Genomic DNA, 10,684 nt, shown 5'->3' on the forward strand with positions numbered 1-10,684 from the left:
AAGCTGCAACTCACACACCAATTTCTTCTCATATTCAACCTGCCTAATGAAGCCACAAATGCTTCCTTTTATTCTATTCCCACGGGTCCGCTCAACTCATATGGGCAATGTGGGATAAAAGATGTATAATATAAAACATATATTAAAATACCCCTTATGTCTCCTTTGGGTACACATCACCATAAAATAAATATTAAAGTAACAATTTAATATTTTACAATTAAATTAGACGTTACTTTAATAAAACTTCAGGCATTAAAATGTATTAGCAATCGAACTCCGAATAATGCGAGTGATAGCTCATCGGAAAGCTCTCACCGAGGAGTATCGAATCCAATCACCAAAATTGACCTGCACTGTGTCCTGTCGACTTACTAAAAATAGTAAGTATGCCTGAAACTGAGTAAATCAACTTCATTTTGGCCCAAACTGGAAATGACTAGGCCAAAACACTCCAAGATCCCATTAAACCCTTCGTTAGCCCTCGGGACCATGTAGAACAAGGCTAACGCACACACACTTGGTCAACTGCTAAAAGATGGGATCATTACAAATCCGCCCTCCTTGAAATTGCTTGTCCTCAAGCAATTAAGCAACATAATGAACTCCAACCTCCACCTGGATCCCAATTGAAATAATGTGTGATATCCATATAGACATTAAACAAACTACAAATGAACATCATTAGGACCAACCACATGTCCTGCAAGTTAGCTCCCAAAACTTGTGTTGATGAAGTATAAGTCTGGATGTCACCAGAAGGCGGCTCCATAGAAGATCTATGAAACCTCTTCCTCCCAACTGCTGCAACACAAAATTGAATCTTTGTAGATGATGGAAACTGAGCCCAACTCCACTCAGGTGAATGATCAACATCAGCCTTAAACATCAGATTGTCATAAGACAATGTTGCATCCGTGTTGAACATAGTACTATCCCAAGAGTGAACATTAACACTTTGTTGATCGATAGTATAATATGACTCTGTCACTATATTGCTCACCTCATTAGCAATAACAAGTGTACTATCATCAGAGCACACATCTACAACCGCATGCTTATTACCAAACTCCTCATTGGATGGTTCAACTGACATAGAAGTGGTTGTTGATATGACAGTTCCCTTGGATTCTCCTAATTCCACTATTGCTACATCATCATCCCCTGACAAAGCTTCATATGTGGTCTCCTGACTTTGCACGCATGTCTCTACTGACTCTGTCGAAAAGCCCACATCACCAACATCATAACTGGTTGGCTCTATACGTGTCTCGATCCCACCTGAGAAATCGACTACCTTCTGCTCTGGAGCAACATACAAATCATCAATTTTGATACCCATCTATCTAGCCATAAGCTGCAACATCATATGCATTCGCCTATTTTGCTCCTGTTGCATATGTTGCCCCTTCTCTAATGTACCCAATAACTGTCTGAACATCACATCTTGATCTGGACTAATATACATCTTTATCTAGCTATCAATATGATCTCCACAGGCTGGCAGGACTTATAGCTCTGATACCACTGTAATGGACACCCCTGGATGTCCCATAAAACTAAACCAATTTGCTGAAATGAATTTTGTCAAACAGTTTGCATGCAACCTCTTAAAACCCCTTATAACTCTGGAAATCAAACGTTTATTTGTTTGTTGTGTTTCGTGCATGGAATTGGTATCATACAACATAAACAAGAGAGAAACTACAACAATATGCAAAGTGGAAATGAACTGCTGCTAATAAAATGTTATTTTCAGAATTCATAAAACCAAATACATGGCAGATTTATCAACTCACTAATTACTTTAGCAATATTGTCATAATACTCCAGCCCATGCTTACGAACTTGCTGCTACAATACTTTGTCCTCCAATCAGTCCACTACCTTCATAATACCATTCCCTACAAGCGGCATAAGCGTCGGACAAGTAGTGAAGAAGATATGAGCAAAATATCAAATCTGCCTGTAGCCGGAAATGCAACTAAACTGCCTGATACTAAAGCCAATAAGAAAGAATTCCAAAGGCCAAACCCCAAGGGAATGACGTCTAGAATGTTACAAGAGAGGATAGACGTCCTCAAATGCCAAGAACAAAGCTGCAACTCACACACCAATTTCTTCTCATATTCAACCTGCCTAATGAAGCCACAAATGCTTCCTTTTATTCTATTCCCACGGGTCCGCTCAACTCATATGGGCAATGTGGGATAAAAGATGTATAATATAAAACATATATTAAAATACCCCTTATGTCTCCTTTGGGTAAACATCACCATAAAATAAATATTAAAGTAACAATTTAATATTTTACAATTAAATTAGACGTTACTTTAATAAAACTTCAGGCATTAAAATGTATTAGCAATCGGACTCCGAATAATGCGAGTGATAGCTCATCGGAAAGCTCTCACCGAGGAGTATCGAATCCAATCACCAAAATTGACTTGCACTGTGTCCTGCCGACTTACTAAAAATAGTAAGTATGCCTGAAACTGAGTAAATCAACTTCGTTTTGGCCCAAACTGGAAATGACTAGGCCAAAACACTCCAAGATCCCATTAAACCCTTCGTTAGCCCTCGGGACCATGTAGAACAAGGCTAACGCACACACACTTGGTCAACTGCTAAAAGATGGGATCATTACAAGATAATTGTTCCCTTCCATTTCATTTTCTACAACTTTGGCACACTTTCAAAATGGAAGCTCTCTTTTCACTTTGGAAAGACATAAATGGAATGGTTTTTTCACATGTCTTTATTGATGCTAATGTGTCCATATTTACTAAAACTTTTATGTGTAGTAATGTGGTGTTATAGATGTTGGTCTAGGGTTTATAAGGTCTCCCTTGAGGTGGTTCATTTGCAAGAATTACTACATCATTGGGGGAAAAGTTCCCTACATAGTGGCTAGAGCTCTTCTTGAGGCTTCCATTTCTAGAGGCCGCTCCACTTCTCATGGGCAATAATGAGGATGAAGTTCTTTCGAGAGGAAGACAAATAATTCACATTCCCAACCTCCTTGTCATTGTTCTTTCCAATACTAGTTCTCATTGCGTATTTATGCATCTCGACCCTGCCTCTAAGGATCCTACTTAGGTTGGGCACCTACCACCAACCCTACTTGGGCATTGCCAACTTCTATAGGTTGGTCATCTTAAGCAAATGATTTGGGTTGGCCTTCCTCTTCCAAAGGCTTCCCTAGGTTGGCATTGTCGAACTCTCTACAACATGAGGATAAGGAGGATGAAGCATATAATGTAAATGGTTGGACCATGCTAAACCCCGAACCATCAAAAGAGCCAGTGTGGTGAAAGAAGCATGGACCAAACCCTTCACCTCCTTCAACTACTACCTTGGTTTCTCAAGGTTGTTTCTCTTCTAGGCTTGACCCATTTTTATGTCGATTTCCACTTTTGGGTGTGGCCCATTTGACACTTATTTAATATTGTTAGTTGGTTTTGGGCCTGACCCATTAACTTTGGGGCTAACTCGATGTGACTTGCACGACTTGCAGAAAGTAGTGACTTCTTCCTCCCATTATTATTTTTTGGTTGATGTATTTTTTATATTTAAGTTAATATAATTTGATTCGTAAATACGTTAATTAATTTTTTCTAATTTATCATACAAAATGATTTTTAAGTTATATCTTATTTAAGGATTAGTTGATTTTGAATTCTTTTATTATATATATATATATATATATATATATATATCTGTGTGTGTGGAAAGCTTAAATTTCTTAGTTCTTCAACATTTAAAAGATTAAAGAATAATAATGTACATTATTATTGTTATTAAAATATATTTATTTATTAAATAATTTATTTTGATTTAACTATGGTTAAGATGAAGGTTGAGAGTTCTATTAAGAGTAGGTTTATGAATTACCTTTTATGAAGATTAAGATTACACTAAAATAATTATTAAAAATTAGAGTAAAATAGTTTTTTTTCAAAATGTTCATATTTTAAATTTACATTGATAATATTATTTTAATTAGAAAAAATTAAGATAGTTAAAATATCTATAACTATTAAAATAAGAATAAAAAGTATTAATTTAAAATTAAATATCTTTATTGAACAATATGTAAGTGTCATCTTTAAAGTGATATCTCTCAAGCTTGTTGGACATATTCTTATTAAATTTTAGATATTCTAGTACTTGACCAATAAACTTAGATTCCCCATATTATTCTACGCACATTTCAATATGCCAAGCATCACGCTGCTGCCACTACAAAGTTAAATTTAATTAATTTGATAAAATATCATTATGAAAACTCTTGAGAACTCCAAAAGTTTTTGATGTAATCATTTTTCTCTTACACCAGTGTGACCTTTCCAACTAAAAATACTCTCGTCGTGGGGAACAATACTTTTTCCGCTTTATTTGGGGTATATTATATGTTCATCGCGTGTCACGACAGATACTACAAATTTGAAGCGAATCGTTAACCGCCGTGTGTGGTTTTTAAAATTAAGTTAATACGTTGGCCCAGATTGTGATTGATATTTTCATGCGACCAAAGATTGGGAAATAATAGTTTTTGATAATCGGTGTCATGGAGTAAATGGATTTCTATGTGAAATATCACAGAACCGATTCAATGGATACCTCTGCCCTTTATCGGGATGGTGCTGTCGGAGTTATAGTTTAAGTGGGCAGGCAAAAAATACGTTTCATGAAGTGGGCATGGCTTGAAATTATTTTCGCAGCTTAAGCGATTTGGACAGTATGTGACAAGGTACTGGTATGTATCTGAATACTATAAGAATTGATGGATTTATTCTGTTTTGAGAAGTGGGAGAGTGGAAACTTTGATTCAGTCTGAAATTGTTTATATCTTTTGACAGAACACATAATTAGAGTATTCAAATTCGCCCTGTATTAGTGTCTGCACATTTTTGACCTTCCTACGGCCCTCGTTATGGCGAAAGTTTTCTAAAGCCCTATCTAGGCTTGATAATCCTTGAAATAATCTAGCATGAAAGATCATTGTTCTTTTGCCCTGGTTTTATCTGTGAAAGTAGCGGAGGAGTTTAAACATCCGGGCACCTGGGCCACAGATTAATTGTCCGGCGGAAACCTAATTGGCCCTAGTTTCAATGACCGCAAGAACCCTTCTTCCTTTGGCAGTCATGGATCCCACAAATTATAATTTTTTCGCTGGCAATTGTGTCAACTCCGTTGTGTTCGTTGATTCTTCTCATTCACAAAAATGCTTTCTGAATACCCAAATACCCTATCTGTCTCCAAGTCCTTCGATTCTGAATGGCCAAGTTCCCTGTTTGTCTTCAAGTTCGTCAAGGGAGATCCTGAGGCCATTCCCCTTATACAGTGAACTCGAGTTGATTCCGATTCAATGTTTGCGAAGTAATGAATCGTCGTATTTTGATGTCCAACATTCGTTCTCAGATCTTGAGATGCCCTTGTTCAATGTTAGAGATACAGAGTGTAATCACCCCAATAAAACCAATGTTATACCTAGTGATGGGTTGGTAAGTATTGAGCAATCTGATGATTTAGACCCATTCTCAGATCCAGTGCTGAAGTACATTAATGATATGCTGATGAATGAAGATGTGGAGGAAAAACTGTGCATGTACCAAGAGTGTAGTGCTTTTCAAGCGACTGTGAAACCATTTTATGATATTCTTGGTGAGAATTTCAGCCTTTTTCCTCATGATGATTCGTTGTCATTTTCATCCCCAAGCTGCAGTAACAACTTTTCGCAGTTACCACCTAGCAGTATGTCGAAGATTAGGGAAATTTTTGATGATGTGCTCCTATCTGCAAGCAGAAATGGGAAGAATTTCCAAGAGATACAAGAGTTAGTTTTGAAGAATAAAAGTGAGCAAAAGGAGTCAGATGTTATGTTATCAAGGGGTAAGAAGCGCGGAAAGAGCAAGGAAATTGTGGACTTGAGATCTTTGTTAATACATTGTGCCCAAGCAGTTGCAGCTAATGATAATCAAGGAGCTCAAGAGACTTTGAAGCAGATAACGCGGCATTCTTCTCCCGAGGGAGATGGGAATCAGCGTCTAGCTCATTATTTTACCGAGAGCTTGGTTGCAAGGTTGTCTGGCACAGGTGGATATCTTTATACTATGCTCTCTTCCAATAAGCCATCAGCAGCAGAGATTCTTAAGGCATACCATCTTTATATGGTTGCATCCCCATTCATAAAAGTCTCTCATTATTTCTCTAATCAGACGATTCTAGATGTTGCACATAATGTAAGCTCTCTACACATTGTGGACTTTGGGATTCTTTATGGGTTTCAATGGCCTTCTTTGATACAACAATTGTCTAATCGTCCAAATGGCCCTCCCAGGCTAAAAATCACTGGGATTGATTTTCCTCAACCTGGTTGTGATCCAGCAGAAAGAATTGAAGAGACGGGAAGGAGGCTTGCAGATTATGCAAGGTCTTTTGGGGTACCATTTGTGTATCAAGCAATAGCATGTAAATGGGAGGATGTAGAACCAGAAAGTCTTTCCGTGGAAGATTGTGAGATTTTGATTGTAAACTGCATTTATAGGATGAAAAATCTGATGGATGAAACATTAAATGTAGAGAGCCCGAAAACCATTGTATTGAGCAAGATCAGAAGAATGAAACCTTGCATTTTTATTGAAGGTGTTGTGAATGGTTCATTCGGTGCACCATTTTTTATCACTCGGTTTAAGGAGGCACTTTTTCACTATTCTTCTCTATTTGATATATTGGAAGATACAGTTCCTCGTGATCATCCTGAGAGGATAGTGATAGAGAAGGAAATCTGGGGTAGAGAGGTTTTGAATGTTGTCGCTTGTGAGGGGTTGGAGAGAGTGGAGAGACCAGAAGCTTACAAGCAATGGCAAATCAGAACACAAAGGTCAGGATTTGTCCAGTTGGGTCTTAATCAGATGATATTGTCTAGAGCCAGAAAAAAATCAAAAGCATTTTACGATAAGAATTTCACGGTTGAAGTAGATGGCAAATGGATGTTATTGGGCTGGAAAGGAAGAATAATATTTGGTCTTTCGACATGGAAACCCTCAAGATGAAATGAACAGTGGAGCAGAGCCTAAGTTGTGCCTCAATAGCTTGCCACATAGTATAGTAATTTCAAGTCCACTCAAAATATTGGACTTGATGGATAGCTTGCCACATAGTATAGTAATTTCAAGTCCACTCAAAATATTGGACTTGATGGAATAGCTTTATCTGTATGTGGCTTAAATATCTTGTAGATCTCAAGCTTCCCGTCATTATCTCATCAGTGTATGCATGGAGTAGATGCTTTTCATTGCTTCAGATGGAAATATTTCCTCCCTAAATCTTGGTCCATGTTCCATTAAAGAGTTCAGCAAATGCATTTTTTTTTTCTTAATGAGAAGTAGAACAAAGAATTTTAAAATTCACAGTACTAATGGTCTGACAAATTCGTATTACTAGGGTGTGTCTTGTAGTATTCCAACCAGATTGATGGTTTCTCAGATGCCTTGTTGTTACCTAAGCAAGTCTGCAAATTCCATATAATCATTTTTTTTTTTAAGTTACATGATTATACTTGTGTGGGACATCTGAAAGTCTTGTTTCTGTCATTCTTAGGATATGCCAGCAATGTGAGGAGCGTCAAATATTTGAGACATAATATAGACGTTCATCACATTGCTGGCATACCCAAAGAATGACAGAAGCTACATGGTGATGTAATCCCAGGCTACACATAATACTTTTGACCTTGGAACCTTGCTCTTTTCCATGCAAAATCGACGGAAGCAAGAAAATTACTGTCTGCTGTTTAATCTTCTGCAATGAGTAAATCTTCTATTCCTGTGAAAGGATTATGCTTCAATTGGTAGAACATAATAGGCAAGGTTGATGGTATGTGATACAAAGGTCATCCATCAAAGTTCAAACTCTTGAAGATGCATTGGGTCAGGTTAAACTCCTAGATAGAATTGAATGGTACGTGGCTGTTTAATGAAAAGAAATTTATAGATTAGATGAATACTTAAATTGTTATAATCTACTATATAGAATAGAAATACCCACATATTTTCATTTGAAATCAAGTCTTCTATTCCTTTTTCAAGATCTTAGCAACCCTTTTACTCCAATGGAGCAGATTAGCTTGTCTTGCCCTGAAAAACGTCGGTGAATCAATTCTTTTCTTTAGGCTTGCAGCATCGGCGTAGTTTCAAAAGAGATTGTTTGATACAAGAATCCTGCTAAGTCATTAGCAAATTGAGACCCATATCGTCTAATAAAGGAATAAGAAGTAGTTGCTCTTCAATACTCTTTACAATTTTGTAGAGCAACTTTATTCAGGTCTTGATTATTAGTGTCTGTGAATGAGAATTCTGAATATCAAGCACAGTTTGAATTGGTCTAGCGGTGGAGAACTTGCACACTTGAAAGAGGGGTCACAAGTTCAAACGCACTGGGAGATAGGATATGTACACCTCGTTTGTAGCACAGTTAGGTGCCTCTCGCAAAGAGTACAGGATAGTCCCATATTGCTGTCCCCATATGTAACCCAAAAACACATAGCTGATATCGTTGACTATAAAAGAACCTTTTCTTTCCTTTAATTTTCAAGTATGTGTAATAAGAAGAAAAATTGTTTTCTATTCTCTTGTTGGATTCTGTGACAACTAAATTTTTAATGAAAATTACTTAATCTGCGTGATTTGTTCTAGTGAAAGCATAATCCAGCTCCAGCTATTTCAGAATTAGAATTTACAGCTTGTGTACAAGAGTATCTCAAGATTGAATCAGCAAACAACCAAATAATTGCAGTATGTAAAGATCGGAAGATACTAATATTAGAAGAGGACACCATCTAATCCTCATAGGATGCTGCATATACCTATTCATAGTTTTTCACAAATGTATTCATAATGACCTTTGTTTCAACATGGGTTGCTATCTCTACCAAATTAAAACTTCTACTCTACTTAAACTAGTTCCAAACTTCCAAATTATATCCACGTACTTTAGTGCCAGTGACTCCTATCTCAAACACAATCGTGGCCACTAGCAATGACTGAATTCAAACCTATCTTCAAACGATTGAAGTACACATACTTAGGCCCTTTTTGTATGTGTTACGATCCTTTTCCAGTCATCTATTCAGGAACTTTTTAACCCATTCTAATGATTGGATCGTAACCTCCACTCGAGAGTCCTGAGCTTTCTTCTTCTCATGAATGCACTCCCAAGCTTCTTCGATTCGCAACTCCCTTCCTCTAGAGTGTCTAGAAGCCTTCTACTGGCACCATAATATCACATCTAGAGCATACCCCTAGAGACCTTTCCCTTTCCTTACCCCTTTTGCAATCTTGGTGAAATATCTCCTTGAATTCTTTATACCAAAACACAAGCACACATCATACAAACTTTAAGATTTGTAGCTTTCATTCTTATTCAACACCTTGTACCTATGAGAGCGCACCTAACAATATTATTATGCTTTTTTTTATGGAGGTTCTAACCTACAAGTAGGACTGTCCAGTAGAGGCATGAAGTCCAAATTTGCCTAGGGTGCGATCCTAACCTCATACCTTACGATGTTAGAGTCTTGCATTTAGCAAGACTTGATCCCTGGTGGGCTCATTTGGAGCCATTCAACTTCCCCTGTAGACAAAAGATTCATTGACAATATCATTTTTGGATTGTTCAGGGCTAAATAAAACAAATAGGGGCACGATTGATCTAGGCTCCCAAACATTGAACGACCAATTTTACTATGCTCTCTTCATAACCTTTCACTCCCACGTCTTCTTACAAGTAAAATAGTTTCATAACTTGCAAACATCATTCTAACCAACTTTTGAAGTTTCAATGGGCAAGGGTTGTGATTGCACTCTACATATCTCTACTATTCTAGATGGTTGCTACTATAGAATTGTAATCTCTATTCCAAAAGCTTTGTTTTAACCTATAAACTTCATCAATTCCATATCGAGTCACTACAATGTTGCTAAATTACAACTAGCTATCATTATTATTTATAGTTACATCGTTGTCAGGGACAGGGATGTCGGAACAAGGGACAAGGATTTTGGGGACATGGGATAAGGAACGACAAGGGAGTGTAAATACTATATACTACAAATATGGTTCTTAAAATGCTAGTTATAAAAAAGATAAATAAGATATAAAGATGTAAAATGATAAATTACTAAAGACTCAAACATTGAACAATAAATTACAAATATTAAACATTGAAGTTTTCAATATAGAATTTACAAGTTAGGAATTAGAGTACTCAATACTACAAAACGATAAAAATTTCAAATTGTTGAATTTGCAAATGAAAGATGTCTATTATATCATATGTTATGAAAAGTATCTAATCACAAAGATGATTACACTGGGTAGGATGATATAAAAACAAGTACACATTTAAAATATTAAAATGACAAAATTTAGTGAAGAAAACCTCTAATCATCACTCAGGAAATTTAAAAACTCATCATCATTGGAACTACTAGACTCTTTGTTGGTTCTTCAAATTGTTGGTTAAAAACCTATGAGCCTTGCCTACTAAATGTTGGGTAATTCAACACAACTTGGTCAATGACTAGGATTGATACTAAATGATCAAATCCTCTACTCTTTAGACTCTGCCAACCTAGGCAGGCATACTTTACGCATCAACCATTTTATAGCAAAATTCTTG

General features: G+C 36.7%; 1 pseudogene across 1 annotated transcript; it reads left to right on the top strand.

Annotated features, from left to right (window-relative positions):
• Positions 1-4,477: 4,477 nt before the first annotated feature.
• Positions 4,478-7,384, top strand: LOC149549255 (scarecrow-like protein 9 pseudogene; annotated as a pseudogene). The gene has a single exon (XR_016354069.1). The product of XR_016354069.1 is annotated as a scarecrow-like protein 9 pseudogene (transcript).
• Positions 7,385-10,684: the final 3,300 nt, after the last annotated feature.

The sequence above is a fragment of the Cupressus sempervirens genome, chromosome 7 (assembly GCF_028749045.1).
Source record: "Cupressus sempervirens isolate cs-2001-9-10 chromosome 7, ASM2874904v1, whole genome shotgun sequence".
Lineage (NCBI taxonomy): Eukaryota > Viridiplantae > Streptophyta > Pinopsida > Cupressales > Cupressaceae > Cupressus > Cupressus sempervirens.